The sequence below is a fragment of the Spermophilus citellus genome (assembly GCF_964194105.1).
Source record: "Spermophilus citellus genome assembly, chromosome: 13".
NCBI classification, from domain to species: Eukaryota; Metazoa; Chordata; class Mammalia; order Rodentia; family Sciuridae; genus Spermophilus; species Spermophilus citellus.
Window position 1 is genome coordinate 40,983,604 of NC_138193.1, and position 26,387 is coordinate 41,009,990.

Sequence of the window (26,387 nt, forward strand, 5' to 3'; positions counted from 1 at the left end):
ACTCCAACCTCACACTTGCATAACTATGTCTTCCAACACACTGAAAAGTTGTGCACACCACAGCCCCAACCTGTGAATTTTGAGGGAACACAGTTCAGCCCATAGTGGTGGGCAGGAGTGTGCAGAGGGATTCTCTGCTCTTCTCATGGGCTCCTGTCAGGTGGGGCATGGCTTCATGTCCTACATCTTAGTGATGCTCTCAGAACCTGGACTCAGGGTGTCACCAGAATTCTCCAATGGTTGTTTTCCCCTTTATAATGAATAAAAATTTGTCCTTTGGAATATCATTATACACTAATGAGTTCATATGTTCTTCAATGATCAGAATGTTGTGGTCCTTAATTATTTTAGTACTTCAAATTCTCCAAATTTGTCTACTTGCTGTCACATACAATTTATTATGTTTTTCTATGACCTGTCAATATTTCACTTCATCCTGTGTTTCAAAATGGTCCTAGTTTCTCTTTTTCTGCATAAAACATTTCCCAGAAATTCACAGATCCATTAGTGAATAGTTGTTTTAGAAATTATAGGTTCTTTTCAACAGAACAGGATGATTTCTTCAAGATTGTATAATTTTTTTCATTCATCAATTCACACCTTAACCACACACAATGATACTTGCTGATGTTCTATCGACAAAAATCCATGGTTTTACATGATCACATTTAATTACATTCTAAAACACTTTGCTAGACTTTGTTTAATAATTATTCTGTCAAATAACTCACTTGTTTTCTCAGCAGTGAGTCTCTTAGGTCTAATAACTGATTATAAATTTACTTACTTGAGCCATACCACTGTTAAAAAACCAAGCTCTAGATAATGTTTTTATGAACACCTACAGGCTTGATCAGGGCAGAATATTCAGGGGTAGGGAACATGGTATATTCTGCTGAAAGAAAATGATATGCTCTCTGCTGCCACAGGCAGGATGATGGTTGGAGGAGAGAGGACTGCCACCTCTGAAGACACTGCATTGTGAGGCCAGAGAGAGAGTGGGAGTGATAATCTGAGCATGAGGGGACATCAGGCATGGGTGTGGGCAATCAGAGGCAGAGCTAGGACTGTTGCTGTGCCTCTCATGTAAGAGTGAAAAATATTTGATTTTGGCTTGTCTTGATAAACATAGAAGGATGGAGGAGGGATGAACAGAGGAAAAGAGTTTGGGCAGCTGGAGAAGGAAGATGAGGGAGGGAAGATCCTGCCCTTCTTATGAATCAATGGTATTTTTTATATTGTCTTTCTACTTTACCATCAGGGACTCAGAGCAAGCAGTCAGCCACTCTAGACTCATCAATGGTCTCAGGTGCCAAATGCAAGTATCTCACAAGCATTCCCGAAGCCTCTGGGGTTGTTCCATGGCCCACATCCTCTGTCAGAGATGGAAAAATGCACAGATGGAACCAGAGGTCATCAAACAGCATGTCACATTCAGGACTCAACAAAAACACTGCCTTTGGCCCCAGAGAGCAGAGCATTTTCTGTCAGCGATTCTGAGCTTCCCTGTCTGACCTGGGTCTCAGGACCTGGAGCCTGTGCTGAGTGATTGAGAGGAGCAGCCCTGCAGCTGTGCCCAGCCTGCCCAGCCTTTTCAGCCCTGCTGATTGGCATGTGCCCACAGTACAGCCCATTGCCCTGAAGGCTTCTTAAGAGCCTCTCACAGGAGTCAGTCCCCATCATGACTCAGCATAGCCATGAGGGCCCCTGCTCAGCTCCTGGGGTTCCTGTTGCTCTGCCTCCCAGGTAAAGAGGGACAACTCTGGGGATGTGCTCAGCCCAGTGGTCAGTACTGCCTGGCTCTTCAGGGAAGCCTTCTTGAAACATGATTAATTATAAGGATACTTATGCTTATGTTTCCAATGTCAGGTGCCAGATGTGACATCAAGATGACCCAGTCTCCATCCTCCCTGTCTGCATCTTCAGGAGACAGAGTCACCATCAACTGCAGGGCCAGTCAGAGTATTAACAGTTGGTTAGCTTGGCATCAACAGAAGCCAGAGCAAGCTCCTAAACCCTGATATATAAAGCATCCAATTGCAATCTGGGGTCCCCTCGAGGTTCAGTGGCAGTGGATCTGGGACAGATTACTCTCTCACAATCAGCAGCCTGGAGCTTGAAGATGTTGCCACTTATTACTGTCTAGAGGGTAGTAGTTGGCCACCCACAGTGATACAGGCCCTGACAAAAACCTCCCAGGGAGCAGAAGTGTGAAGCTGGGCTGCCCCAGCTGCTCCTCTTGCTGCCTCCACCTGCTGAGGGCACTGCTCAGGGACACCAGGCTCTGGAGGTATCTACTAGACTTTGGTAGGAAGGGCCAGCGAGGCTCCTCTGTACCCCACCCTCTTTTCTTCTCAGCCCCAACAGGTGATATATGACCATTTCCTCCAGGTTTAGTGAGTGACTATCACTTTATGAGAGGAGTCCAGCTCTCTGTATCAGTTTTGATTCCTTCCTCAAATTTGAAATACATGGAATTACAGTCTAAGTCTATCTTTCAAATTCCACAGCCCCTCTGAGTGTAGGGGGAGACTGTGGATTCCTTCACTGGCCCAGGAGCTTCTCAGGGACACTGACACCCAAACTATAGCACAGACAATAATGTGCACATAACTGTTGTGATTTCCACATGCAGCAAAGAAAACAGAAAAGGTGCTGGAGTGTGGATCAGTGGTTAATTTCCTCTGCGACCAATCCCTGGTACCAACAGCAAAAGCAATATCAGCTCACTGCGCTGGTTTATCCTTGACCCTCCTCCTCCCCAGGCATCCCATAGCAGGTGCCAGCACCTCCTCTCTGCAGTGCCTTGGCCTGGGCTGGACCCACAACAGTTCTACCTACTCATCCTCTGATGGCTCTCAATCTTACCTTACCTCCTCTGGTGGCAACTTATCATCTGCTTTTGACATGTGTCCATCAAGTTTCCTTGGTCCTGATACACTCCCAGGTGAACTTCTCTGAGCCCTCTAGTAAGGAGCAGGAGAACTTCACTGCAGTAGTTTTGAAACTGGAGTTCCCTGGCTTCTGCGGACAGGTGGGGTCAGCACAAACTGCAGCCTCTGGAGCCTGGGAGTGTGGCTGCTCTTAACAGGGGCCATGCTCGCCAGCCTTGCACAGACCCCAGAAATCTATGCTCACATCTTGGACTCAGATTACTCCTCTGTCCACATTAAGGTTATGACCATGTACTCTGCTCAGATATCTGCTAACTTCAAGTAATATTTCAGTTGACCCATTACCATGGCTGCACTGGGAAGGCAGTGCACTTTCTTTGTGCTATTTGAGGACAGTCTAGTTTCTTTCCCTGTGACATTAACATATGTGTAAAACCAATGAGGACACAGGGGTAAAGGGATGCCATAAGGAAATGGAAGGCTCTTGGGACCCTGGGACATTGTGTGTGTGTTAAGTGGAGCCTCTGCATCTCCTCAATTCCAGTCTCAATGTACCACTTCCATCTTGATGTAAGCAGAGCTGGGCCCAGCTGATGCTGCTCTGTGCTGAGTCCACACTCCACATGCAGTGAGCAGCTCAGTCACTCAGTGCCCAGGGCATGGGGCCAGGGTTCAGGGATGCCTCAGAGCTGCTTTTAGAATAATCAATAGTCTTTCTTCCTCTCTCCTCCCTCCTTCCTTCTTTACTTCCTCCCTCCTCCCTCCTTCCTTCTTTACTTCCTCCCTTCTTCTTTCCTTTCTTCCTTCCTTCCTTCCTTCCTTCCTTCCTTCCTTCCTTCCTTTCCTTCTGTTTTATTTCCTGGGGATGGCCTGCTCTTCTCTAATGCTCTTCAGGTCTCTGCTGTGACTCTTTACTGGGGACTCGTCAGAGGTACACACACTGTCTCATCTAGTACAAACCGTTCTTCCCCTAGTAATGTGCTGGGCCCCATGGCCACACAGCAGGCATCCTGGGTCACAGCACAAGCCTGCTGCAAAGTGTCCTGCTCTGGACCCCTCAGCACAGACAAGCTTCCAGGTAGCTGATGAGTGGTTGGTGCAGCTCACCCAGCATGGAGGGTGCCATCTCAGCTCTGCACAGAGCCCAGCCGGCACTGAGCTTCCTTCTCACTGATTACAGGAGCAAGGAGCATACCTTGTCCTTCTTCTGAAGGGGAGGAGTGTGGTGAGCCATTTTGTTGTGCTGCCTTGTGTGGGTGTGAGCCTAATTCTTGGGCGGTGACCCAGTTCTTTGTTGTCAGCCAGTCCCTAGAATGGAATGTATCAGTTGGTTAGTTCCTGGAACAAACTGTTATCAGGAAGTGCTTGTTGTTTTGAGCTCAAGCTGGAACTGGGTGTCTCTTGCCTTGTGTGCAAGTGCCAGGTCTATCATTCTATTGGCTGCTGCTGTGTTGCTATGCACTCTTTGTCCAATGGTGTACGAGCAGGGCCGCAGTTGAAGTATATAAGGGGTGGTCTTTTCGGGCTCGGGGTCTTTCCTCTCATCTATACCTAATGGATGCTCCCAATAAAGCGTGCTAAAGAAGAATCCTGCTTTGTTGTCGTCATTCCTACTGGCGGGTAGACGCGACAAGTGGTGCCGAGACCCGGGAACCTGTCATCTGTCGGCTGTGAGGGGACCCCCGAGAATTTGCGGGAGGATTCAGAACTTTACACGTGGAGCGGCAGTACCGGTAACTAGTCCCCTGATCTGGTGACTCTGACCTAATACGGTGTCCTACTCTGGGGCAACATCAGTCAGTCTTCTTGAAACCGTTGCAAGAACTTTTGCATCAGTGTAAGCTGCGTGTTTCAGACTCTGTCCTTAGAAGTTTTTTGAAGGAGGTGGAGGATGTCGCCCCTTGGTTTGAATCCACGGGCAGTTTAACCGTGCCTAGTTGGAATAAGCTGGGTGCAGACATAGATCGTATAGAACAACAAAGAAAGTTGCGCCCTGGCACTAAACCACTGTGGCGCTTAATTAAGGCATGTTTGGAGGACACTCGTTGTGCTGATGTTGTAAAAAGGGGACAGGAGATTTTGACGGAACATCAGGATAGTCGGTCAGAGTCAGAGGAATCTAAACAAGGAGTGCATGAAACAAAACAAAGACGGGGAACTAATACAAAGTTAAGTGAAAGTGCACTCAAGGAACCCAAGGATGTTACTCCCGCGTTGGGAGCACGTCCGAAACTTTACCCAGATTTATCCGCTTTCCGAAAATTAAAGATAGCTGATTCAGACGAATCAGAATCGGAAGGCGAGCCAGAGGGTCTTACCCCAGAAGAAGAACAAAGTTTGGAGGAAATGGCGGCTGAGTATGAACATGGCCGCTATGACGCAACAATGGCCGCCGCCCTTCTCCCTTCCAAGCCTCCAGCATATTCTGTAACTAAGCAACCATTGCCCCATAAAGGGTCTCCGCCCAGTATTCCGGGTGGATGTTGTGGTTTCGTAAAGCGCAGTACTTGGAGGAAATTAGAGGAGGAGGGTGTGTTTCCTGTTTTTGAGGATGCACAGGGTCAGAGGTATTTTGAGCCTGTGCCTTATAAATTAGTTAAAGATATAGCTGAATCTGTGAGGACAAATGGTGTCACGGCATCTTTTACAATTGCATTGCTTGAGTGCTTACATCATAGCTCTATGACACCCGTGGATTGGTATCATCTTGCAAAGGCTTGTGTCTCTATGGGACAGTATCTTGATTTTAAGGTGTTATACTTGGATGCCGCTACACAACAGGCTCGTATAAATGCATCCAATGGTCAACCCGCCTGGGATATGGATATGCTAACTGGAACAGGCCAGTGGGGCCTCAATCAAATCAATTATCCGATAGCAGTATATCAACAAATTAATATTTTGGCCTTACGTCATGGAAGGCTCTCCCCAATAGAGGTGAAACAACAGGGAATCTTACAAAAGTCATACAGGGCCCAGCTGAGCCATTTTCAGATTTTGTCACCCGAATGCTTCAAGCAGCTTCAAAAATTTTTGGGGATACAGAGCAGGTGATGCCCCTAGTGAAGCAGTTAGTGTATGAACAGTGTACTACAGAATGTAAAAGTGCAATAACACCATGGAAAGAAAAGGGATTGGAGGACTGGATAAAGGCATGCAGAGAGATAGGAGGTCCTTTGACAAATGCAGGGTTAGCTGCGGCAGTAGTTGCGGCAACCAAAGGAAACCAAAATTCCTCTTCTTGCTTCAATTGTGGCCGTAAAGGACATTTAAGAAAAACTTATCCTTTCAGGGGACACCAAATGCTACCAAAATGAGACCTGGGCCACGATGTTCACCCGATTATTCCTTTCCGCCAGAGTTTACTCCTTGTCAGAGTCCTCTGGTTCCAGAAAAACAAGTTGCCCCGGGGTTCCAATTGTCCCCTCCCCTCAGGGGGTTTTCTTTTAATATTAGTGGAAATTCTACTAGGACAAATCTGGCAGGATGGCCTTGGTACTCTTGGGTATTATATAATGAGGTGGGAGCGGGAACAGACTTCTCCGCTATAGCCTATTTAAACGAGGGAGTTCATTGGATTAAAAATGTTTCTGGAAATGCATGTCAATTTGGGATCAAAAAATACTTATCAAATATCACTATCAATGAAGAATTCTATAATATTTCTTTTCCTGCTGCTGAAATATGCGTTCAGCCGCCATTCATGTTCTTACTTGTTAATCATACTGACAATTCTACTATAGTTAATTGTACTGTAAAAGAGTGTTATTTAACCCAGTGTTGGAATACTTCCTTGTCATTGGCTTTTGTGGTAAAGTTTCCGACCTTTGTGCCCATGCCAGTTGAGGCCAATCCTAGTTCTTTTCCCCTGGTACAGTTGGTCAGGGAAAGGAGAGATTTCGGCATTACAGCTGCTATAGTTACAGCTATTGTGGTGTCTGCCGCAGCAGCTACCACTGCAGCCGTAGCTATGGCTTCTCAGGTACAAACAGCTCAAGTCATTAATAGTGTAGTAGATCAAACAGCTAAAGCCTTAACTACGGTGGAAGAAATCAATAGACATCTTACTGCTGGTATTTACTTGCTTAATCAAAGAGTAGATATAATACAAGAACAAGTAGAGGGAGTTTAAAAATTACTCAGTTAGGATGTGTATCTCATTATAAGTATGTGTGTGTTACTCCTTTATATTACAATATGACTGCTTCCGTGGAACGGAGTAATAGATTGTCTAGATTTTTACAGGGAAACTGGACCCAGGAAGGAGAGCGACTCACTCAAGAACTGCTGTCTCAGATTGCCAACTTAAATGGAACACGCGTGGACCCTCTTTCTGTTGCAGACTTCGCCTCCTGGGCTTCTTCTATATTTTCCTACTTTAAAGAGTGGATAGGGGTTGGGTTATTTGGTGCTATGCTTCTTTGTGGCCTTGTCTTATGCCTTTGGATGATTTGTCGTATGTGACGCACGCAGCAGAGTGATAGAGTCAAGGTAGTTCAGGCGCTCGCTGCACTGGAAGCTGGGGCCTCCCCACAAATTTGGCTAGCCAGCTTGGCAAAATCTTAAGCCCTCTATTTAGATATGGATGGCCTTTGCACACCAAGTGACCTTGCTGTCATTGCACCTTGGAAGGCTTCCATGTCAAAGGGAGACAGCCTTTGCACTCTGAAGGGTAAATGTTGCCCATTGCACTCAGAAAGGTGACTTCCTTGTTTGGCCTTTGAATGCCACCCTTGATCAGATGGGTCATCATGAGGACACTTCCTGGATCGGGAGAATTTCAAATGGCTCGAACAAAACAAAAAGGGGGAACTGTGGTGAGCCATTTTGCTGTGCTGCCTTGTGTGGGTGTGAGCCTAATTCTTGGGCAGTGACCCAGTTCTTTGTTGTCAGCCAGTCCCTAGAATGGAATGTATCAGTTGGTTAGTTCCTGGAACAAACTGTTATCAGGAAGTGCTTGTTGTTTTGAGCACAAGCTGGAACTGGGTGTTTCTTGCCTTGTGTGCAAGTGCCAGGTCTATCATTCTATTGGCTGCTGCTGTGTTGCTATGCGCTCTTTGTCCAATGGTGTACGAGCAGGGCCGCAGTTGAAGTATATAAGGGGTGGTCTTTTCGGGCTTGGGGTCTTTCCTCTCATCTATACCTAATGGATGCTCCCAATAAAGCGTGCTAAAGAAGAATCCTGCTTTGTTGTCGTCATTCCTGCTGGCGGGTAGACATGACAGAGGAGGCAGCAGGTCTCACACATCTGGTCCCCAACATATTTTCAATGTGACAGGCCCGTCAGTTGCTGTAGGTCTGCAGCCCAATCACTGGACACCATGGTTTTCTCTGGACACCAGAGTTCTTGCAATTTCCTGCTCATCATGTCCAAGCAACATGAGGCCATCCATGCAGAGTCATATGGGGCAGTGCTGCCTGGTGTCCGCATGACCACAGTTACTTCAGGCTGTGACCTAGAGCAAGAGAGTTATCTTTGCCTGAGCTCAAGTCTGACCCCTGAGTTGCTGTTCATTCCAGAAGACTACAAGTTCAGCCAGAGGTCTGTGGAAGGTAGTGTCAGCTCTATGATTGGGCCCTGTAGCTGGTCCCTGTATCTTTTGAACAAAGACACTTGGTTATACCATACTCTTTTTCTGAGCTTTGCAGGCATAGCTGGTACTTGAAGCCTCTCCCACCCCAGCAGAGATGAACCAAGTTACTCCATGACATTGTCATCTGTACCATCTGTCATTTCAAACTAGAAAAACATTGTTTCAGACACATCCCCCTTTCCTTTCAATACATGTACATATAGTGTCCTTCACAAGTTTTTCCTGTTGGCTAAAGTTGCTCATTTAGTAAAGCTCAGAAATGTGGATAACCTCATGTTGCTGGGACATGGTGAGTAGGGCTCTGGGAAGCTCTGCCTCAGGTGGGACCCAGAGGGAGCCATGGCAGCCCCCATTTAGCTCCTCTGTGTCCTGTTACTCTGGATCCCATGTGAGGAATCATGGGATGGTTCTACATGTCTGTGAAACCTCTTTCATTGTGGTTGGGTCCTATGTCTTGGAACCTCTGTTTAGCAAGCCTAGTGATTTAAGTTCAATGTCCTGGCTTTACTGTGGAGACTGGGGTATGACCTAGACTGCACATGTGACCTTTTTGTTCTCTTTTCATCTCAGGGACCACAGGAGAAATTGTGCTGACACAGACTCCAGCCTCTATGGCTTTGTCTCTAGGGGAAAGAGCCACCCTCACCTGCAGGGCCAGTCAGAGTGTTGGCAGCTACTTAGCCTGGTACCAGCAGAAGCCTGGGCAGGCTCCCATACACCTCATCTATGGGGCATCCAGCAGGGCCAGTGGTATCCCAGCCTGGTTCAGTGGAAGTGGGTCAAAGACAGACTACACCCTCCCATTACAGCCTGGAGCCTGGGGAGGCAGCAATGCGTGACTGTGTGCAAGGTCACACAGCTTAGCACAGTGGTTCAATCCCCCACAGAAACCTCACAGTCCCCTCGCCACCCTCTCTCCCCCTGGGGCACAGCAGCTTCCCCCAGAGGCACCCAGCCAGATCCTTTGCACTTTTCTCTTCCCACTGCACCTGGAAATGTTCTGTGAGTAGAAACCAATGTTCATTCAGGTATAAAAGATTTGTGGTCTCCTGAGCCCTCTTTATTTCCCTGGAAGAAATGTGAGTGATTAGAGAGGATAGGGACACTTGGTATTATTTCCCTATTTACCAGGTGAGGATGGAGTCTCTGAAAGAGCCATAAGATCCCAAACAAGGCAATTAAAGGTGAATTGCTCACGGTACTTTGATTCCCTGATGTTTTATACCCTCCTAATTTTGAGCTCAACAGTATGGGGTTAAATCTGTCTATGCACAGACACTGTCAAAAAAGGTTCCAGAAATTGCCCCCAGGTCCTTCCCACATTTAAGCCAGGGTAAGAGGGGGGAATCTTCCCCCCCTCTTACACAAGGGTCTTTGCACAGATGTCATAACATTTTTTGCTCTGTGTGCAGCAGAATGAGTCTCTTTCTGCTATTCCTGCTTCTCCACAGGTAGAGGGGCTCAGGGTTCCCAGGAGGGGGGAATTTGTGGAAGGGCAGCTTTCTCAGGACCCTCCCATGGAGCTGACATCTGAGTGACCTGACCTACCTTTATTTATCCTGTCACAATCCTGCTTCCTGGTGTCTGATCCTGAATGGGAAAGAGTGTGAATACAACTCTAGCTCAACACACCTGGACATGACTTTCTTAAATAGTCAATCACTGAGGGAGTTGTTCAGGAAAAACCTCTAGAATACATTCTCGGAAATTTTGCAATGGGGTTTCATCCATGCAAATGCCAGGAAAATGCCAGCTGTCCTGACCAAGGAACTTTCAAAGTCTAAGCTCAGTATCTCACATGCAGAACCTGATAACTACCCACAAAGGAGCATGTTCCTGTGAAGAGGCACCATGATCTCCTCCACCTGCATGAAGGGCCTCAGACTCCCCTTCTAACCTCACAGTCCACAGGTAGCCTCCTAAGCTTCCTGGAATCCTCTGCTCCCAGTGCTGGGGAGGCAGATGTGAGCTGAGGCCTCCTGTCTTCCATGCCAGCTGGTTTCACAGGAAACTCTCTCTATTCACAAACCTGGACATCCAAGTTTGGCTTCCATGTGCATCAGCAGTAAGTCCTGGTTGGTGTCAGTTATTTTCAGGGAAATCTTTGGATTCCCTCTAGAGCTCAGGTTTGCTAGCAAAACCCCTCCCACTAGATGGCTTCCTCATGAATCTCTTCCACTCTCTCCAGGACAGTCTTCCTGTGCCACTCCTGCCATTGTGCACTTCCCACTCAGCACATGTGATGGACACTTGTCCCTCTCTCCTCAAGTTTGATGAAGGAAACCTGTGACATCTTTGCACAGACTCTTGTGTTTGAATTTAACATTTGTCAAACATGCCAGTTGATTCACCATGATACAAAGAAGTCCTGGTCTTTAGTGATGCTGTTCTGACTTCTCTTCTTAGTCTTTATAGTAAAATCAGCAGCTTATTAGATTTTGTTTCATGAGAAATTGAAGAAGCACATTTTACTTTTTTTTCTGAGGAGTGAAGGAAATTATGTGAAGGCAGGAGATGTGATGAGCAGAGTGATGACTAGAAGCACTGATGACAGAGCTCACTCTGAGCTCTTTCTGGGCACACATTCAGTTTAGACCCTTATTTGCATAATAGAGAAAAAATCTATTTTGCACAGGCTTGTGTATTGAATATTATAGAACAACATTAAAGAAGGTTGTCTTATGGAAAATATATTTTTGTTTGCTTATTTGAGTGTTGAAAAGCCTATTATTAAGATGGCAGTCCATGTCAAATTTGTAAGCAAGCTCAACACAATAAGTATCAAAATCTCAGCTGCCTTCTTTTATCTATTTCATAATTGTCAGTCTGATCTTGCAGTTAACATGAGGATTTAAGGGACACGAGGAGACTAAATAATCTTGCAAATGAGAAATGCAGTGAGAGGATTCAGTTTTTAATTTTTAATTTAATTTTGTTGGCTGTTCTCTGTGGTGCTGGGGACAGAACTCAGGCCTCCCCCATGCTGCCAGTGCTCTCACAGTGACATGACCCCGACTCTCCTTCTCCCTACCCACAGTGCTGGGGAGCGAGGTGCTTTGGTCCTGGCATAATGATAGCTGTGTGGATGGTGGGATAGAGCTGAGGCCACACTCACAATCTGGAGTAGTTGATTTTTGGCAAAGGTGGCAAGACCACACAAGGGAGAGATTGCTGTTGAAAACAGTTAGACCTGGAACAATGGGACCCTGGAATGCAGAAGGATGAAGCTAGGCCCATGTGTGCACCATGTGTGACAATTACACAGCATGTCACAAGGCCTGAACTCAAGATTAAAAACCATAAAATACCATGACACAACAGAGGTGTGAATCTGTCACTTTGCATCAGGCAGCAGTTTCTTAAGCCAACCAAACAGCACAAGCAAATGAGACATCAGGAAATGGAACCTCTAATCTCCCTACTGTGCACTTTGAGGAAGGTGCATAGATGACCCTTTGAAAAGGAGAGAGAAGTGTACACCCTGTATCTGACAGGAGCCACTTGCATGAGTGGGTTCTCACTGGTGGCCATTGGAAGAGGCCAAAGGACAAGGGCTGGCAACTCCCCATAGGCTCTGGAGCTGTGGAAACCCTGATTTAAAGACAGAGACCCTGTCCTCAAGGAGGAGGAGAGGGAGGCATGGAGGAAGCAGAGCTCTAGTCAGAAGGTGCTCAGTGGGCAAAGGATGGTGGGGAGCTGGGCTCACAGAGAGGGACCTTCACAGAGGGACATTCACAGCCTTTATCTCACAGCTTGGGGTGCCCTTGTGCAGGACATTTTCTACTGCTTCCACTAAAAATAAAGAAATGATTCAAATGTTTGTACACACATTCATACTAGGCAGATCTGGAACAGGACTTGAGGGTCCAGAAATGTCTTTTGTGTCAACAAAACCAGTATTCCCTCGTATTTTGGAGGGACATAAACTCAGAATATATGTGTCACACATTCATATATTTTCTATATTTGTTCATCAAATTATTTGGACTAAGGATTTTTTTTTTTTTGATCGGCTGAAATGAACTTAGGGATTCACAGTAGCACTTTGTGGTAAACTGGGAAACCACATTAGTGCAGGTCTGTGTGAATACTAATGGTCAAGGTCACTTCATTGAGAACAACGTGTGCTCCCCCAGGTTGTGTCTGGGAACCTCTGTCTGCCCTGGTGACGCTCCAGTGTGGTTCTGGATCTAGTCCCAGTTTTCTGAGTATTCTGGGCATGGCCTCTTGACATCTTTCCTGTATGGCCATCTTTCTATTCAAGATCATATACTTTGCCTTCAAGGCTTGACAAATCTATCTTCAAAGTGGCCTGAATAATTGGTGACTGTTTTATTGAATTTAAATTTGATTTATTGGGTCATTTGCAGGGTTTCCTTTGGTTCTTTGTCAGAGTCTCTGGGTCGTCAATGAAGAAGTCTTTCACTTCCTGTGTTTTCTAACCTCACTCCTGGCATCTCCTTTTAGCTCACTGGACACCTTAGTCTTGAGCTGTGTAAATTTTATCTCTGATGTTTTCCTCGACAGTGGTGTTGATGGCATCAGGGGTTGGAGTGCTCTGGGCTGTTTGTTCTTTGATGGGTTATTTGTTCCTTTGATTTTTCATTTTCATCCATCTATCGGGATGGCTATTGCTTCCTCTTTGAAGCAAGACACTGTTTCATGAGCTTATTTCCCTCCAGGCTCCTGGGTTGAGCAAATATCCACATATTGATACTCTAACTCAATGGGTGGCCTCTGCTGTTCCCACTATCAGCTGATCTTTGAAAGAGGCCACCGAGTGGAGCATATTCTATGCTTATTAACTATAAATGGTGCCCTGTCACATGTGAATCTTATTTACAACTGATCTTATGCACTCTAAATAAAATTTTAAATTGAACTTTATTTGTGTGCTTGCTTCATTTTGAATGTTCAATGTCACATGTGGCTAACAGCCAGTATATTGGACAATGTGGATACACAGTTCACCACCATGGCAGAATCAATGTGAGTGTAAAGATTAATGTGATCATTCCTGGTGTTGTAGCTAGAAGCCCAAACCTTTGAGCCATTTGTCACCAGCCAGCCTGGGGGTGTCAGGTCCTTCCTGGTTGGAACAGCTGCTGTGGTCTAGGTGTGGCTCTGGGAGGCTTCTGCATGGCAGGAATGACTGACTGATGCACTGACAGGTGGACACCAGGAGGCCTGGGATCCTCCCTCCCCACCTTACACCCTGCAGTCCTCAGTGAACTTTCTGAAGTCACACCTTGTCATCTCTCCTGGATCACACAGCTCATCCTGAACTCTCTTGTGACTAATTTCTTTTTAGACCCCTGGGTGTCTGTTAGTCTTCAGTCCTGGACTAGCAGACAAGGTTCCTGACATGAGAGGGCAGCTGTTTTCCCTGCAGAACTCAGTATCCTGGTGGTGGTACAGTGGGATCAGCATCCTGAGTGACACTGAAGACTCAGAGTGAAGCCTCACTGGGACTCAGCCTCTAAAATTCTGAGGATGTTATGCCACAGAATGACCAGTAGATGGCAGACTAAGGACAATAAACTGAGAGAGCTGCCTATTTTCACAATATAAGGGAAATAATAGTGTTGTATCCTCTTGTCAACAGGGAACCCCTCCGTCTTCACCAGTGTGTCTGTGGTGAGAAGAGACTCATGGCAGGAGCTGGCAGGGGCTGCCTGCTGGGGAAAGCTGCTCTGTGCTCTTGGCCTGGAAGTCCAGCCTGACCCCTGCCTCTCTGTCCCCAGAGCCTTCATGATATGGATGAATCCTGTTCCCTGATTTTATAGGCTGAAGCCTGACCCCAGTGTGGCTGCTGTTGGAGAAAAAGACAGTTAGGAGTCATGAGGGTCAAGTGAGGGTAGACTGTGTCTCTGTGGACCTGGGAACTTCCTGGCCCCTGCTCCTGCTGCTGCTCTGACTCTGATGGGGAGGAAGGACCCTGCTTCCCCCTCAGTGTTGTGCTGAGCACAGGGTTTCTTGCTCATGAAATTGTTCAGCTGGTTTTCTTTCTGTCATAATCTCACCAAATTTAATGAGAGCCTGTTTTGGAATCATGTGTGAAGTTTTCATGTTCATTTCCAACCTACTGTGACAGCCAATTGAGGTCAAAGCCCAGCTCCTTAATCCCTGGGACATGACCTGCTTGAGGATATCCATGAGGTCCTATGAGATCTGATGCAGAGGTGCTAGGGTCAGAGGAAGAAGTGACATGGGACCTCAGGATGCCTGTCCATGTATTCCAAGTGGATCCTATGTCTGTGGTGAGTCCAGTCCCCAAAGTGCTTCCATCATAAAATTGGGCAGTGCTGGGCCCAGCTGGTGCTGCCCTATCCTGAGTCCAACAGTCCCCATGTGGTGAGAGGCTAAGTCACTCAATCACTCAGTACCTCAGGGCATGGGGCCAGAGCTCAGGGATGTTCTGGAGGCTGCTTTTAGAACTGGGAGTAGTTGCTTCTTTCTTCTGGATCCCTGGGGATGGCCTTCTCTTCTCTAGTGCTCTGCAAGTCTCTGCTGTGACTCTTTATTGGGGACTTGTCAGAGGCACACACACTGTCCTCATCTAGTACAAACCCGCATGGGCCACATGACTGGGCTCCTGGGTCACAGCACAAGCCTGCTGCAGAGTGTCATGCTCTGGACCCCTCAGCACAGACAGGCTTCCCAGGTAGCTGATGAGTGGTTGGTCAGCTCACTCAGCATAGAGGGTGCCATCTCAGCTCTGCACAGAGCCCACAGAGCCCAGCCAGCACTGAGCTACATGTTGGGGTGTTTGTTAATCACTTCTTTTCTCCAAAGGGAATCTAGTGCATAGAGTTTTCTGTTTGTTTGTTTGTTTTTAATCTGAATTTTAAATAAATTTCTCCATTCTTAGTTTTTTCTCTATAACATTATGGTGATTTTTTTAAATAATAGTTCAAATACAATAGAAGTTTATTTCTTTTTTTATATTTTTTTATTGGTTGTTCAAAACATTACAAAGCTCATGATATATCATCTTTCATACATTTGACTCAATTGGGTTATGACTCCCATTTTTACCCCAAATACAAATTGCAGAATCACATTGGTTACACACTCACATTTTTACATAATGGCGTATTAGTGACTGTTGTATTCTGCTACCTTTCCTATCCCCTACTATCCCCCCTCCCCTCCCCTCCCATCTTCCCTCTCTACCTCATATCTGTTGTTCAATTCTCTCCCTTGTTTGCCCCACCTTTCCCTCACAACCTCTTATATGTAATTTTGTGTAACATTGAGGGTCTCCTACCATTTCCATATGGTTTTCCTTCTCTCTCCCTTTGTCTCCTCCCACTTGTCTTTGTTTAATGTTAATCTTTTCCTCATGCTCTTCCTCCGTGTTCTGTGCTTAGTTGCTCTCTTTATATAAAAGAAGACATTTAGCATTTGTTTTTGAAGGATTGGCTAGCTTCGCTTAGCATAATCTGCTCTAATGCCATCCATTTCCCTGCAAATTCTATGATTTTGTCATTTTTAGTGCTGGGGAGTACTCCATTGTGTATAGATGCCATATTTTTTTTATCCATTCATCTATTGAAGGGCATCTAGGTAGGTTCCACAGTCTAGCTATTGTGAATTGTGCCGCTACGATCATTGATGTGGCAGTATCCCTGTAGTACGCTCTTTTAAGATCCTCAGGGAATAGTCCGAGGAGGGCGATACCTGGGTCAAATGGTGGATCCATTCCCAGCTTTCCCAGGTATCTCCATACTGCTTTCCAAATTGGCCTTACCAATTTGCAGTCCCACCAGCAATGTACAAGTGTATTCTTTTCCCCACATCCTCGCCAACATTTATTGTTGTTTGACTTCATAATGGCTGCCAATATTACTGGAGTGAGATGGTATCTTAGGGTGGTTTTGATTTGCATTTCTCTGACTGCTAGAGATGGTGAGCATTTTTTCATGTACTTGATGATTGATTGTATGTCCTCCTCTGAGAAGTGTCTGTTCAGGTCCTTGGCCAATTTGTTGATTGGGTTATTTGTTATCTTATTGTTTAATTTTTTGAGTTCTTTGTATATTCTGGATATTAGGGCTCTATCTGAAGTGTGAGGGGTAAACATCTGTTCCTTCCCAGGATGTAGGCTCTCTATTTACCTCTCTTATTGTTTTTCTTGCTGAGAAAAAACTTTTTAGCTTAAGTAAGTCCCATTTGTTTATTCTTGTTATTAACTTTTGGGCTATGGGTGTCCTATTAAGGAATTTGGAGCCTGACTCCACAGTATATAGATCGTAGCCAACTTTTTCTTCTATCAGACGCAGTGTCTCTGATTTGATATCTAGCTTCTTCATTCATTTTGAGTTAACTTTTGTGCATGGCGAGAGAAAGGGATTCAGTTTCATTTTGTTGCATATGGATTTCCAATTTTCCCAGCACCATTTGTTGAAGATGCTATCCTTCCTCCATTGCATGTTTTTAGCCCCTTTATCAAATATAAGAAAGTTGTAATTTTGTGGATTGGTTTCTGTGTCCTCTATTCTGTACCATTGGTCCACCTGCCTGTTTTCATACCAGTACCACACTGTTTTTGTTACTATTGCTTTGTAGTACAGTTTGAACTCTGGTATCGCTATACCTCCAGATTCACACTTTCTGCTTAGAATTGCTTTTGCTATTCTGGGTCTTTTGTTTTTCCATATGAATTTCATGATTGCTTTATCTATTTCTACAAGAAATGCCGTTGGGATTTTAATTGGCATCGCATTGAACCTGTAGAGAACTTTGGGTAATATTGCCATTTTGATGATGTTAATTCTGCCTATCCATGAACAGGGTATATTTTTCCATCTTCTAAGATCTTCTTCTATCTCTCTCTTTAGGGTTATGTAGTTTTCATTGTATAAATCTTTCACTTCTTTTGTTAGGTTGATTCCCAAGTATTTTATTTTCTTTGAGGATATTGTGAATGGAGTGGTTTTTCTCATTTGCATTTCAGAAGTTTTGTTGCTGATATACAGGAATGCCCTTGATTTATGCATGTTGATTTTATATCCTGCCACTTTGCTGAATTCATTTATTAACTGTAGCAGTTTCTTTGTAGACCCTTTTGGGTCTGTTAAATATCTTATCATGCCATCTGCAAATAGCGATAATTTAAGTTTTTCTTTTCCTATTTTTATGCCTTTAATTTCTTTTGTCTGTCTTATTGCTCTGGCCAGTATTTCAAAACTAAATTGAATAGAAGTGGTGATAGAGGGCATCCTTGTTTTGTTCCACATTTTAGAGGGAATGCCTTCAGTTTTCTCCATTTAGGATGATGCTAGCCTAAGGTTTAGCACATATAGCTTTTAAAATGTTGAGGTAAGTTCCTATTATCCCTAGTTTTTCTAGTGTTTTGAACATAAAGGGATGCTATACATTGTCAAATGCTTTTTCTGCATCTATTGAGATGATCATATGGTTCTTGTCTTTAAGTCTATTGATGTGGTGAATAGTATTTATTGATTTCCGTATATTGAACCAGCCTTGCATCCCAGGGATGAATCCTACTTGATCATGGTGCACAATTTTTTTGATATGCTTTTGTATTAGATTTGCCAGGATTTTATTGAGAATTTTTGCATCCAAGTACATTAGAGATATTGGTCTGTAGTTTTCTTTCTTTGAAGTGTCCTTGTCTGGTTTCGGGATCAGGGTGATGTTGGCCTCATAGAATGAATTTGGAAGAGCTCCTTCTTTTTCTATTTCTTGAAATAGCTTGAAAAGTATTGGTATTAATTCTTCTTTGAAGGTTTTGTAAAACTCTGCTGTATACCCATCCGGTCCAGGGCTATTTTTGGTTGGTAATCTTTTGATGGCTTCTTCAATTTCTTTCTTTGTTATTGGTCTGTTTAAATTGTGTGTGTCTTCATGACTCAATCTGGGCAGATCGTATGACTTAAGAAATTTATCGATATCTTCACTATCCTCTATTTTATTGGAATATAGGGTTTCAAAATACTTTCTAATTATCTTCTGTATTTCTGTAGTGTCTGTTGTGATATTGCCTTTTTCATCCCGTATGTTAGTAATTTGAGTTCTCTCTCTTCTTCTCTTCATTAGCATGGCTAAGGGCCTGTCAATCTTATTTATTTTTTCAAAGAACCAACTTTTAGTTTTTTCAATGTTTTTTTGTTTGTTTGTTTCAATTTCGTTGATTTCTACTCTAATTTTAATTATTTCTTGTTTTCTACTACATTTGCTGTTGTTTTGCTCTTCCTTTTCTAGGTTTTTGAGGTGTTGTGTGAGTTCATTTATTTGTTGTTTTTTTTTTCTTTTTTTGAGGAAAGAACTCCAAGAAATGAATTTCCCTCTTAAAACTGCTTTCATTTTGTCCCATAGATTCTGGTATGTTGTGTCTGTATTGTCAAATGTCTCTAAGAATTTTTTTTTATCTCCTCCTTTATGTCTTCTCTAACCCATTGATCATTCAGTAACATATTGTTCATTTTCCATGTTATGTAGGATTTTTCCTTCCTTCTTTTATCATTGATTTCCAGTTTCATTCCATTATGATCAGATATGGTGCATGGTATTATCTCCATGCCTTTATATTTACTAAGAGTTGCCCTATGGCATAATATATGGTCTATTTTTGAGTAGGATTCATGTGCTGCTGAGAAGAACGTTTATCCACTTGATGATTGTTGATATATTCTATATATGTCGGTTAAGTCTAGGTTATTGATTGTGCTATTGAGTTCTATAGTTTCTTTATTTAGCTTTTGTCTAGATGACCTGTCTAATGGTGAGAGCGGTGTGTTGAAGTCACCCATAATTATTGTGTTGTAGTCTATTTGACTCTTGAACTTGAGGAGAGTTTGTTTTATGAACGTTGCAGCTCCATTGTTTGGTGCATACAAATTGATAATTGTTATGTCTTGTTGGTGGATGGTTCCTTTTAACAGTATATAGTGTCCTTCTTTATCCCTTTTGATTAACTTAGGTTTGAAGTTGATTTTATTCGATATGAGTATGGCCACTCCTACTTGCTTCCGAGGGCCATGTGTGTGGTATGATTTTTCCCAACCTTTTACCTTCAGCCTGTGTATGTCTTTTCCTATCATATGATTCTCCTGAAGGCAGCATATTGTTGGATTTGTTTTTTGATCCAGGTTACTAGCCTATGTCTCTTGATTGGTGAGTTTAGGCCATCAACATTTAAGGTTACAATTGAAATATGATTTGTACTTCCAGTCATGTTTATTTATTTATTTATTTTAGTTTGGCTAGTTTTTACTTTTTGGTTATTATCCTCCCCCTTTACTGAGATACCTCCTGCTGTTAGTTTTGGGCACTATTTTTCAATTCCTCTTCTTGTAGTATTTTGCTCAAAATGCTTTGCAGTGCTGGTATTCTGGCTTCAAATTCTTTTAGCTTTTGTTTATCATGAAAGATTTTAATTTCATTTTCAAATCTGAAGCTTAATTTTGCTGGATACAGTATTCTTGGTTGGAATCCATTATTTTTCAGCATTTGAAATACATTGTTCCAGGATCTTCTTGCTTTCAAAGTCTGTGATGAAAAATCAGTTGTTAACCTAATTGGTTTACCCCTGAATGTAATCTGCCTCCTTTCTCTCGTAGCTTTTAATATTCTCTCCTTGTTCTGTACGTTGGCTATCTTCATAATTATATGTATTGGAGTTGGTCTATTATGGTTTTGAATGTTTGGGGTCCTGTAGGCTTCCAGGATTTGGCAATCCATTCCACCTTTCTTCTCTGGGAAGTTTTCTAGAATTATTTCATTTAATAGGTTGTCCATTACTTTGGTTTGATTCTCTATGCCTTCTTCTATCATGATGACTCTCAAATTTGTTTTTTTTTTTTTTTGACATCCCATATCTCTTGAATAGATTGCTCGTGGGATTTATACATCTTTTCTGTGTTGACTATATTCTTTTCAAATTGATAAACTTTGTCTTCATTATCTGATATTCTGACTTCTACTTGATCTAGTCTATTTGTAATATTCTCATTTGAGTTTTTAATTTGGTTTATAGTTTCCTGCATTTCTAGGATTACTGTTTGATTTTTTTTAAGATCTCTATCTCCTGGTAAAGCTCATTCTTTGCCATTTGAATTTGTTTGCTTAATTCATTTTCAAAATATACTTTTATTGCTTGGACTTGCTGTTTCATGTCTTCTCTAATATTTCTTTCCCTCTGAGTTAGGTATGCCTTGAGTTCTTTCCCTATCCATGTTTCTGATGCTTCTAGGTCCTCCTGTAGATTTAAGTTGTCCTGCATTGTTTGTACTCCTTTTTTCCCTTGTTTTTTGATGATGCTCATGCTACTTTCCACCTCTATTTGATTGATGTGTTTCTGCTCTCTTCTATAAATTTGTTTTGTTTTTTTATATTTCTGTTATCACTCCTTTGTGTTGGTAGACTATGCCTGCTAAAGTGGATTCCGCTGGGAAGGAATTCCGATGGCTGAGCTCCAGTGACGTCACCTCTCTGCTATGGTGGGCCCCAGGCTCCTTGCTGGGGTGTCCAAATGGGGGAGGTGGGACTGGACTGTCTCTGGTTGGCTTCAGCTCCCAGACACAGGGGGGCGGGTGGACTCCAGCCACCCAGTCGAGCCAGCATCGGGTAGGCTGTTGCCGGCGGGCAGGTGATCTCTAGCCGCCCAGTCACGGGGTTGGTCGCCAGCGGGCGGGCGGTCTCCAGCCGCCCAGTCGCGCAGGCAGCAGGCGGATGATCGGTCGCTGGTGGGCTTGCGGTCTTCAGCCGCCTAGTCACACGGCCAGCGTGCTGGCTCTCGCTGGCAGGTGGGCGGTCTCCAGCTGCCCAGTTATTTTTGTAAGCACATAGACGTATTCTTGGGGTGTTGCTTGTGGGTTTTCAGGCTCGGTGACAAGATGGTGCTGACTCAGCTTTAGGTCTTCTGATTGTGCCTGTAGGGGACAGAGCCAGCATCACCTCGGGCCACTGAGTATACTGGCACTACCAGATACCTCATCAGCCTGCAGTAGCTCCTCTCAGGTGTGCTTCCCCATCCCTCTCAGGGTCCCAGAAGTGCAGGGCAGGGGTCTGGAGCAGGCTCTCCTCCCCATCAGCAGCCTGCACTTGGACATGCTGCAGCTCATTGCTGCCCGTACAGCCACAGTCCTCCTCACCTGGCTGCTGTGAAAAAACACCTGGCTGAGCCTGCAGAGCAGACACCCTGGGAAACTCCTGCTCTGCCCCTGAGCCTGGCACTGCCAGCTGGGCAGTATCCTGAACAGAACCCAGGGGCTAACCTCCCCCAGAGATGAAGCAGGAGTCCCTTCTATACCTGCCTCTGCACCAGCTGCCACTCTGCACACTAGAGAATGGTGCTGCAAGTGACTTCTTTACGTAATATAGATGCCATTTATAACTGGGTTAACATTATATGGTTTTCTTTCCAGGCTGCAGGTGCCAGTTTGTTTCAAAAGGATATTAAAAGAGTATGATTGTTAGACACAGGGTGTGGCTTGGAGCTAAGGTGACAGCACATTCCATGGATGCCTGCATTGTTTTCCACATATTAAAAAGTGGCACATGGACCCCCTGAAGCCTGGGAATTTCCTTCAGGTTCACATCACCTGAAAGACATTGTCCAGGTGAGTACTGGACTGAGACTTCAGGATGCACTGAGTACTTAGGACTTGTTGTAAGAAAACTGAATGAAAGTAAGCAGAAGTGTGGACACCCAAGGACAGTGTCTGCAAAGCAGACTCTCCCAGGAGGGATATCAGCTGGACTAAGGCAGGGAATCAGAGTGCTTTATGGCCAGCCTTGGGCAGGACAGGGCTCCAGGCCTGGGGAGTTGAGATGAAGACTCCTCAATCTTCAGTGTGACCCCATCATAAATGATGACTGCAGAAGGGAAAAAAAACAGTAAGAGAATATGACTTTGTAGCTCAAGGAAAGGTAGAGACACTCAAGAGCCTGTTCTTCTCATAACTTCGTTGACTTGAATCCCAGGTGGGTCCTTCTTGCCATGTAAGTGGATCCCGGCTGCTCTCCAGAGACTTTGACCATTTTTCCTCCCATCTTCTACACACTTGAATGCCAATTTGAAAATAAAATCCCTTTCTCTCACCATTTTTCATAACCAAAGCAACCATCCTATGTCCAATATTTTAATTTAAACCTTCAGCAACTCTGATCACTTGTTGTGTTTTCTACTTGCTCATTACTTTTTTTTGTATAAAATTTCAGCATTGAGAAAACAGACTTACATTTCAGCCAGTGAAAATTTCTATAGCACTTTCAGTAACTTGGTCACAAAAATTATGTGAGTGTTTAAAAATTTATTTTTCAGAACTACACACAATATACTGCTTTATTAACGTGGTATTTCCATCTGTGAAACCTGCAGACACCCTTGTCATAAGAGCACATGCTGAGGCCCATCCTCCCTGAGGCCAGGTCTGGGCCCAGCCAGACTTCTCTAGAGGGTGTTTTCTGGGGGAGTGGGAGCAGCCTCAGAAGCAAACCTGAGGAACTGCAGCAGTGGCTTAAGGCCCAACCAGAGGTCTGGAATCTGGGCAGCAGTGATGGGGTGGACCCCCGACAGCAGGAAGGCCCTGAATGCTTCTGCTGTCCTCACCTCCCACTTCCACCCATCAGCAGCCATTTCCATTGCCACATCCCTCTGTGACTGTGATGGTCCCTCCTCCCTCCCTGTCAAGAGGACCATTGTGATGTCATTGTTCTCATGTTGATAATCCTGGACAATCTCCAGATGCCAATGTCAACATCCCCATCACAAATTCCAAGTTCCTTATGCCCTGTGATGTAGCACCTGTAGTTTCCACATAGTAGGACATGGGTGTTTCAGGAGAGGTTTATCCCAATGCAAAACACTACATTATTAAAAATGATATTTGTATGTTGTGGCTCCTAGGATCCTACTGTTATAACAGCAATGGCTGTAATATCCCCAAAACTGTCTTGCCATAAACTAGAATAAAGGTTTCAAGGCAGACTAATAAAGCAAATGATCAAGAAGAGCTCAGAGGCTCAGAGTCCTCTGTCTTTGGGGTGAGAGAGAGCAGGATTCCTATTTCACAGGGTCTCACCTGCACTCCACTGAAGGATGCAATTTGTCACAGGCTCCACTTGTAACACAGTGGTCCCTTCCACTTTCTGAATAGCCCTCATTGCTCTAAGGCTTAATTTTTTTAAAAAAATATTTTTTTCTCTCTCTTTTCCCCTCTCCCCCTCCCTAACAAGATTAGGGAGACAGTGTTATTTTCTCTTCCCCTGGTTAATTGCCCTTGAACACACCCACTACAGGAAGGAGATGCGTACTGAGGACCAGCAAAGTGAATAAATCTCAAGTTAACAAGTGAATCTTAACAGGCCATCAGGGTGCCCTGAGACCCTCTACAGAGCACACCTGGAATGTAACCCTTGAAGAATTCCTTTCAAACACTCCATCCCTCCTGATCAGAAGAGTCACAGCCTTTGGGACTCCTTTGCTAGAAAGCAATAAAACTTCCTTTCCCTTTTTCTCAAAACTATGTCTTCATTATTAAATTGGCATTAATTGGCACTGGGAACAGGGACCAAGCTTTTGGTTGCACATTCTTTTGGGGATCAAGAGAAAAAGAATCACCACTAAATACAATTTAGCCAACAATTGGTAAAGGAAAATTCAATGCATATGTAACTGTCTTAATTTTTCTACCCATCAGTAAAGGAGGAGTGATTGATTCCCAGCAGAGAAGCCAGCCATGCAGGGGATATGCTTCCAGCTCAGGATGGGCCAGGACAGGGCATCCTGCATAGTCAGCATACTGATAAAGGGCAGGAAACACTGGCAGGGATGAGGGGAGTGAGGAGAGATGAGAGGACACAAAAGCCCTTTACAGCCTCCTGCTGAGGTTGGCTACAGCTCAAGCCCCTGTGGAAGGCACAGGATGCCCCTTGGTTATTCCCAATGACATGAGGAGCTAGCGTATGTGCCCCTCCTCCTGCTGTCACCCTCTGGTGCTGCCCAGGAGACCTTCATCTCAGGCTCTGTGCCACTGTGTGCATGCAAAGCACCCTCCCCAGCTCCAGGGAGCCCAGTGAGGCATAGATGTGGCTCAGGATTCAGCAGAAGCACAGGGAGGGAAAGGCCCAGGGTATGGCAACCTTAGGCACTGATTCCTAATCCTACCAGAAAAAGCTGTGTCCTTATTTCAAGTTTCAGGAGATCTCTCTGGAACTTGCTCTGCCTAAGCTGTTTGATAGCAAGTGCTCTTGAAGTTTAGACCCCTGGAAAACCAACAGGAGGTTCCTGCACAAGTGCACAACTGGAAATGGGCCACCTGCAGTCATTATCAATACTAGCCCTGGTCCCCTGGCTCACAGTGGCAGTGACCTTTGCTGTGATGGCATCTGGCATCACTAACTAGCCCTTCACGTGGTGAAATGCAGGAAATAACACTATGTGGAACATAAAGGGAGCAGATGGGGAACCCAAATCAAAAATAAGGTGCAGTCCATGTAGTCCCTGGGCATGAAAGTCACCTGTAGCTCTGTGTGAGAAGGAACTTGAGTGACAGTCACGGAGGTTCATGGTGTTGTCCTTCTGCACCTGCAGTAAGTTGCCTGAGTACATCATAAAATCCTATTGTATACATTAAACATGCTTCCATAAAAATTTTCTTTTGTATTTAAATAAATAAAATTAAGGCAAAATCTCAATTATGTTATAAAAACAACAGATTGTTTTCCCAATGAGAATTATTTGACAGTAAGTCCAAGTACTAATCATCTACCCCCATAAGAATCATAATTTCTGTTTCTTTGGCCTGACCTAGGATACCAAGGAAAACTGGGCCTGTGCTGAGTGACTGAGAGAAGCCCTCCCTGCAGCTATGCCCAGCCCTGCCCAGCCCTGCTGATTTGCATGTGCCCACAGCACACCCCACTGCCCTGAGGTCTTCTTAAGAGGCTACTTACACCCTCTGCAGGAGTCAGTCCCAGTCAGGGCACAGCATGGCCATGAGGGCCCCTGCTCAGCTCCTAGGGCTCCTGCTGCTCTGCCTCCCAGGTAAGAAGGGACAGTGCTGAGGATTTGCTTTGCCCTGTGTGGTCAGTATTACCTGGCTCTTTAGGGAAATCCCTTTATAACACATTTAATAGTGTGAATGTTTGCTTTTGTATTTCCAATGTCAGGTGCTAGATGTGACACCACAATGACCCAGTCTCCATCCTCCCTGTCTAAATCTCAAGGAGACAGAGTGGCGATCTCCTGCAAGGCAAGCCAGAGCATAGGTACTGCTGTAGCCTGGTATCAACAGAAAGCAGGGCAAATCCCTAAGCTCCTCATTTATCGGGCAACAAGTTTACAACCTGGAGTCCCCTCGAGATTCAGTGGAAGTGGATCTGGGACAGATTTCACTTTCACCATAAGCAGCCTGGAGCCTGAAGATGCTGCCACTTATTTCTGTCAACTATATTATAATTACCACCCCACAGTGACACAGGTCATGACAAAAACCTCCCATGGAACAGAAGTGTGAGTCTTGGCTGCCCCAGCTGCTCCTCCTACTGCCTCCACATGCTGAGGGCACTGCTCAGAGGCAGCCAAGCTCTGAAGTTACTGGGGCATTTGGTGGAAGGGCCAAGGAGGCTCCTTTGTGGCTGTACTCATTTTCTTCCTCCTCAGCTTCAGAAATGCAGGCCTGATAATATGTCTACTGATGGAATTAGTGCACCTGCCTGGGGTGTGGGTGGGGTTATGGCATCAGACACAGAGTTTCACAAAGTTTGAAGAATGCATTTGTATTTTCCTATATTTATTGGATTAAACACTCATAATATCCTGGATATGATTAATTTAGAATGGTAGAAGAGGCTGTCCCTTCCTACACAATCATAGGTGGGCTCAACATGGTCCCCATGAAGCTAATGGATGGACTGACCTGAGATG

The 26,387-nt window shown here is 44.6% G+C and overlaps 1 long non-coding RNA gene across 1 annotated transcript in view; it reads left to right on the forward strand.

Moving 5' to 3' along the window:
• The first annotated feature begins 4,594 nt into the window (after window positions 1-4,594).
• LOC308632538 overlaps window positions 4,595-26,387 on the forward strand; it is a 418,630-nt gene continuing 396,837 nt past the window's right edge. Inside the window, exon 1 of the long non-coding RNA XR_014018557.1 lies at window positions 4,595-4,627. This is a non-coding gene — a long non-coding RNA (uncharacterized lncRNA). The remainder of the gene's footprint in view (window positions 4,628-26,387) is intronic.